At 47.8% G+C, this 6,977-nt stretch overlaps 1 protein-coding gene across 1 annotated transcript in view; it reads left to right on the forward strand.

Annotated features, from left to right (window-relative positions):
- The window catches only part of LOC110329533 (SH3 domain-binding glutamic acid-rich protein), a 27,546-nt gene that overhangs the window by 6,422 nt on the left and 14,147 nt on the right, over positions 1-6,977 (forward strand). The gene's annotated exons all lie outside the window — the stretch shown is intronic.

Here is a 6,977-nt window from a genome sequence, read left to right on the forward strand (position 1 = left end):
AGAGAGAGAGAGAGAGAGAGAGAGAGAGAGAGAGAGAGAGAGAGAGAGAGAGAGTAGGCCAGGGGTTGACACTGGGTATCTTCTTCACTTTCTACTGGCAGGGTCTGTCTCTGACCTGGAGCTTACTGACTCAGTGACATGCCTGGCAGAGGTGTCTCTGCCTGCTTCCCAGCACTGTATACACACACACACACACACACACACACACACACACACACGCCGCTGCGCTCCGCTTCTACACAGGGCCTTGTGCTTGCATGGCAGGCACTGTATCAATGAATGCATCTTGTCAGTCTGTTTGTCAGAAACCATTTAAAGCAGATAAGCTTTGAGACATTGCTTGGAGTCGTTCATAAATAAACATTTAAGAGTTAGAAGAGAGTGAGGTCAGTGGAATGATTTCTGAGTATTCGAGCGTGTTTTAGGTCCTTTATTTGGAAGAATAAAAGCTACTTTTACTTTAGGGAGAAAGGGATTGATTCCAGCTAGCCTTGTGAAGTGCATACTCAGTGGATACATGATAAATTCTTAAAGACTGGCTAGCAGATGTGTAGTCTTATGCCAGAAACAAGATGAATTTGTTCACACTTACATAGTTACTTTAAATGTGTTCTGGGAATTTTGACAATAATGGAAGTTTTATTTATATTTAAAATTTTTAATCTCATTTAAATTTACTTCCCCCTGTGTGTGTATGTGTGTGTGTGTGTGTGTGTGTGTGTATGTGTGTATGGGTGTGTGCAAGCCACGGCATATGGGTGTGGAAGTAGCTCTCTTTCCCCTCCAGGATCTGGGATTGAGCTCATGTCACACTTGGCAGACCTTACACACTGGCCTGACGGCTTGACTTTAGGCTCTTTACTGTTGATTTCGGCAGGAAGCCACCTTCCTTGGCGATTACAGGTGCTGCTTAGTAAAGCACATCGCTGAAAGAAACATTAAAAGATCAGTGGACTTTTGGTAGGGGAGTGGTTGTACCATACAAGTCCTTCTTCCTATTGGGGGTTGGGGGGAGGGTGCTGCCAAGCAGAGGGAGTCATCTGGTGTGAACTGCATCTGAGAGCTGGCCCAGTGCAGAACATACAGCATTCCTTCCTCCTGTCGTGAGAACTGTCTGTGCTTTCTGTCTGAACCTCCTGTCTTCAAGCAGACACAGGCTAAAGCTGCTGTCCTCACCAGAACGCACCAGTTGAATGCTCGGAACCAAGATCCTACAAGCTACATGGCCCAGCATACTGTGTGTGTGAGAGAGTGTGTGAGTGTGTGACTGTGTGTGTGCATGGTGGTGGTATGGTATGGTGTGTGTGTATGTGAGTGTGTGTTTTGTGTGTGACTGTGTGTGTGTGTTGTGTGTAACTCTGTGTGTTTATGTGTGTGCATGGTAGGTGATGTATATGTGAAAGTATGTGCATGTGTGACTGTGTATGTGTGTGTGGTGTGTGTGTGCATAATGTGTGTGTAGGTATGTGTGTGCATGGTGTGTGTTTTGTGTGTGTGTGTTTGTACGTGTGGTATGTTCATGGTGTGTATGTATGTGTGCATGGTGCATGTGTGTGTGAGAGTGTGTGACTATGTATGTGGGCATGGTGTGTATGTTTGTGTGCATGGTGCATGTGTATGTGCATAGAGTGTGTGTGCATGGTATGTTTGTGTGCATGGTATGTTTGTGTGAAACTGTGTGATTGTGTATATGTTTGTGTGCATGGTACATGTATATGTGCATAGTGTCTGTGTGCATGGTATGTGTGTGTGCATGGTGTGTTTGTGTGAAACTGTGATTGTATAAAAGTGTGTGTGCACGGTGTGTATGCGTGTTTACATAGTGTGTGTGCATGGTATGTGTGTGTATGGTGTGTGTGTTCTTGAGTGGGTGTGGTTGGGTCCCCACATGGAAGTCAGAGGACAACCTTGGGTTTTGCTCCTCAAGCACCTCCCACCTTGCTGTCTTGAGATGGGGTCTCTTATTGTCATGGATCTTGCCCAGGCTAAGCTGGCTGGATGGTAGGTGCCAGGGATCCACCTGTCTCTGCCTTCTTGGTGCTGAGGTCATAGGTGTGCACTGCTGTTCCTAGATGTTTTTTCTTTTTCTTTTTAAAACACGGGCTCTGGGAAGGAACTCTGAAATGGAAACTTAAGGGTTCTTTGGAAAGTTGGTTGGATGGTGTTTTGCTGGGGCAAACATGTGAAGGAGTGTTTCATTAATGTGGACACAGGTGAAAGGCTAAGTCAGACTTGTGAAGGAACGTTTCACTGAAGCAGACACAGGAGAGAGGATGTTCTGCTAAAGCAAACATGTGAAAGGACACGTGATGAAAGATTCTTTGCTAACAACATGCATGTATTGGTCTGCCTTACATTGCACAGTTGAGCTGCATTTGTCGGGACTCCACAGAGAGAAACACACCTCTCTGTGGTGTGCTGCAGTTTGTTGCCACCTCAGGGCGGATTGGAAACACATGCTAAAGCAAGACCCGTGCTGAGGCAAGGCACCTGGAGGAAATGTGATGTTTGGAGGGTATAAATAGGACTCCACAGAGTGCAGGAGACAGGTTGGCCTGCTAGTACAGCTGTGTAATCCTTGTGTGGGAGTTTTCCCTGATCTTTGCTTCCCTGAGAGAGGCACAGCTTAGAACTTCTCCTGGTGTTTCTATTGGTCTCTCCTGCTGACTCGAGCCCAGGTTGAGGCCTGGCTGTCCCTGCTAGGTTGTGTCACCATTGTTGCTAACCCAGCTCTACAGAATTGGACTGCTGGTGTATCAGTGAAGTGCTTGCCAGTGGATTGAGCTGCCTCTGCCTGCTAACCTATGAACTGAACTGCAGATTTCCAGACAACACAGACAGGAGTTGCTACAAAGAAGCTTTCTAAATAGATCCCCTCCCCTCCCCAACCCATCCTTTCTTTTCCATTACCCCTAGTGGGTAGTGGGCTACAAAGGAGGTTAAAAGCAGTTAACAGCCATCACTAAAAATAGGATTTGAGAAAGATTAAAGAACTCAGATCCTCGTGCCTGCAAGGCGAACACTTTATTGGAACGTCGTCATCTCCAGACGCACTGTCTGCTCTTCAACACAAAAGTTTTGAGCCTCTGACAGGAAGTATGGGTTATTGCTCGTTAGGGGCTCAGCTTGCTTGTTTTGAGCTTCTCTAGCAAACTGCCACAGACTGTGTGGTTTAAAGTAACAGATATTTATTCTGTCACAGTTCCAGCGGCCATAATGGTGCTGGCGAATGCTGGAAAGTTTTTGGACGCTCTTAAGGAGAGCCTATGCCATTCCCTTCTCTTGGTTGCTCAGGATAGCCCTTGGCTTGTAGAAGTATCATCCAGACGTGACCTCTGGGGCTCTCCCTGTGTACACTAGTGTCTCCGCAGTGCCTTCCTGTAAGGATAACAGTCACTGAAGAAGACTCACTCTAATTTTAGTATGTTCTTCTAACAGGTACAGCTGCAGATATCTTACTTCCAAATAAGGCCACTTTCTGAGGTTCCAAGTGGACATGGGCTTGTGTGTGAAGCACTTGAACTGACTGCACGAATCCACAGGCTAGGTTAGCGTCTTTAGAGGCTAGCTAACAGTCCCGTGGGCGAGGGAGTGCTTTTGGCTTCAGTGTTCTCAGTTCCTGTTGTGGGGGGCGTATGGTCTATTTCAAGTCACCCCACCCCCGTGAATTGTACTTGGGGCTTTCCGGAGCGTAGAAAGGATTTCCTCTGCAAGGAACGTCCTTCTCCATCTACTGAGGCGGCTATTGTAAGGTACTCACTGCCAAACCCGGCCACCTGAGCACTATCCTTGGATCCTATTGCTCCCAGAAGTTGTCTGCTGACCTCCACACATGCACTGTGGCACGTGCACACCCCCACAGTAAATAAATGTAACTAAAATAATAATAGACCAGAGAACCTATTCTTCTCTACCCTCCCCCAACCTGTCCTGTGCAGGGTAGTGCAGGAGGGAACCATGGTGGCTAGGAATTTTTCTGCAATAGGCTCTCTCTCTCTCTCTCTCTATATATATATATATATATATATATATATATATATATAAATGTGATGTGTGTATGTGTATGTGTGTGCATGGTGTGTATGTGTGTACATGGTGTGTGTTTGTATGAGTGGTATGTGTGCATTGTGTGTGGTGTATATGTGCGTGTGCATGGTGTGTGACATGTGTGTGTGGTGTATTTGTGTATGTGCATGGTGTGTGTTTGTGTCTGTGGTGTGTGTGTGGTGTTTGTGTGTGCATGTGTGTGTGTGATTGTGTGTATGTGTGTGTATGCATGGTGAGTATGCGTGTGTGCATGGTGTATATGTATGTGTATGGTGTGTGTGTGAGTGTGTGTGTCTGTGGTGTGTGTATGGTGTGTGTGTTCTTGAGTGGGTGTGGTTGGGTCCCCACATGGAAGTCAGAGGACAACCTTGGGTTTTGCTCCTCAAGCACCTCCCACCTTGCTGTCTTGAGATGGGGTCTCTTATTGTCATGGATCTTGCCCAGGCTAAGCTGGCTGGATGGTAGGTGCCAGGGATCCACCTGTCTCTGCCTTCTTGGTGCTGAGGTCATAGGTGTGCACTGCTGTTCCTAGATGTTTTTTCTTTTTCTTTTTAAAACACGGACTCTGGGGAAGGAACTCTGAAATGGAAACTTAAGGGTTCTTTGGAAAGTTGGTTGGATGGTGTTTTGCTGAGGCAAACGCGTGAGGGAATGTTTCGTTAAAGTGTGTGTATATGTTCATGTGTGTGTGTGTACTGTGCATTTGTGCTTGTGTGAAGTTCCTACAGAGGCTAAAAGAAGGCATCAGATCTCTTGGAGCTAGAGTTGCAGGTGGGTGTTGACCACCCGATGTGGGTGCTGGGAGCTGAGCGCAAGTCCTCTTTGAGAGCACCAGACACTCTTAACTGTTGAGGCACTGCTTCGGCACCCCAGTTTCTTTCAATATTAGAAAAATTTAAAAAATTCATACTCGCACATATTGAGAGATTAAATGATCTCAAAGGTTTTTCAATATGAATCCGTCTCACCCCAGTTCCTGCTTATAGTTTTAGTTATAGTCCCCTGAGCTAGCCTTCCAGGCTCTCACGGGGCCTCCGGCTCAGAAGGGCTCTCTACTTGGTCTAATTCTCTGCTGCTCTGAGTTTCCAGCCATGTTTAAACCAAGGGCCTGGCGTGTCTACTCTACTCTGGCCTCAAACACTAAGCAGCTGGTCCTGCTGGGAGGCAGCCAGTGTTGGCGACTTCCTGTTTGAAATGTATTCTATGGCTACTTGTTATCTCTAAATAGGGACGAGGGCCGGGGCCAGAGAGTGACATCGATCTCACTGCATAACCTTTTCTATTATTATATTTTAAGAGATCATTTGTCAACACTGCTTTTTGAAACCTTTAAAGACTTTAGGGTGGCTGGAGGGATGGCTCAGCAGTTAAGAGCACTTGTTGTTCTTGCAAAGCACCTGGATTTGGTTCCCAGTACCTAAATGGTCTTTCACAACCGGCCGCAAAACCAGCTCCAGGGAATCTGACACCTTCTTCTGGCCTCTGCAGGCAGTAGGTATGCACATGTATGTACAGACATACATACAGTCAAAGCACTCATGAAGTGAGTGAAATCAAATGGCATGAACTAAAGAGTATGCGCTGGCTACTTTTATGTCAACCGGACTCAGGTTAGAGTCTTGCAGGAAGAGGAAACCTCAATTAAGAAAAGGCTCCCGCCAGAATGGTCTGTGGGCAAGCCTGTGATGCATCTTTTTGATTGATGACAGATGTGAGTGGGTTCAGATCACCGTGGGTAGGACCACTCCCAAGCAGGTGGCCCTGGTGCTATAGGAAAGAAAGCTGAGCAAGCCATTGAGAACAAGCCAGTAAGCAGCACTCGTCCATGGCTTCTGCGTCTCCTGATTCCCGTTTTCTTCTATGATCGAGTTCCTACCTTGATTTTCCTCTAACAGACTGAAAGTGTAAGCCAAAATAAACACTTTCCTCCTCAACTATCTTTTGGTCATGGTGTTTTATTACAGCAACAGAAACTCTAAGATACCATCGCTATATACTTCCCCATGAGTAGAATACAGACTATAAAAATAGCAGCCATTCAAGTGTTCTTAATGGTTCAAGCTCTCAGTCAGTCACACCCTGGGCCCGATGACAGCACCAGGCATGGGACAGCAAACAGTAGATGTCTCTACACCAGGAGGTGGGTCATCAGGTGCTTGGGAGTCCTGAGCATCTGCTGTGCAGAGCAGAGGAGGGTATGCAGAGATCCATGGCAGACAACTATCAGAGAAAGACCAAGTGGGAGGCCAGGTACAGTCAAGGCCAGGCTACCCGCCCAAGAGGGAATCCCTGTTGGAAATAGCAGACTTGTCTGTCGATGAGGAGTTGAGCCATGCTGTGGTGACTACCTGAGGACTGAGGCAGCCTGGGCTTGGGAACAGCCCAACTTGACCATTAGCATCCTTATAATATAGATGTGAGTGTCCCTGGTACTCAGGGAAGTGGGAGAGGACAGAATAAAAACCCAGTAGGGGGAGGAAAAGGCTTCTCTGCATCATTCCAGGCTCTGTGCACCTGCGCCTGATTACATCCCTCCCCGTCCAGGCTCTGTGCACCTGCCCCTGATTACATCTCTCCCCCTCCAGGCACTGTGCACCTGCCCCTGGTCACCTCCCTCCCCCTCCAGGCACTATGCACCTGCCCCTGATTACATCTCTCCCCCTCCAGGCACTGTGCACCTGCCCCTGATTACTTCTCTCCCCCTCCAGGATCTGTGAACCTGCCCCTGGTCACGTCCCTCCCTCTGTGCACCTGCCCCTGATTACTTCTCTCCCCCTCCAGGCACTGTGCACCTGCCCCTGGTCACATCCCTCCCCCTCCAGGCACTATGCACCAGCCCCTGATTACATCCCTCCCCCTCCAGGCACTGTGCACCTGCCCCTGATTACATCCCTCCCCCTCCAGGCACTGTGCACCTGCCCCTGATTACA

The sequence above is a fragment of the Mus pahari genome, chromosome 12, assembly GCF_900095145.1.
Source record: "Mus pahari chromosome 12, PAHARI_EIJ_v1.1, whole genome shotgun sequence".
In the NCBI taxonomy this organism is placed as follows: Eukaryota; Metazoa; Chordata; class Mammalia; order Rodentia; family Muridae; genus Mus; species Mus pahari.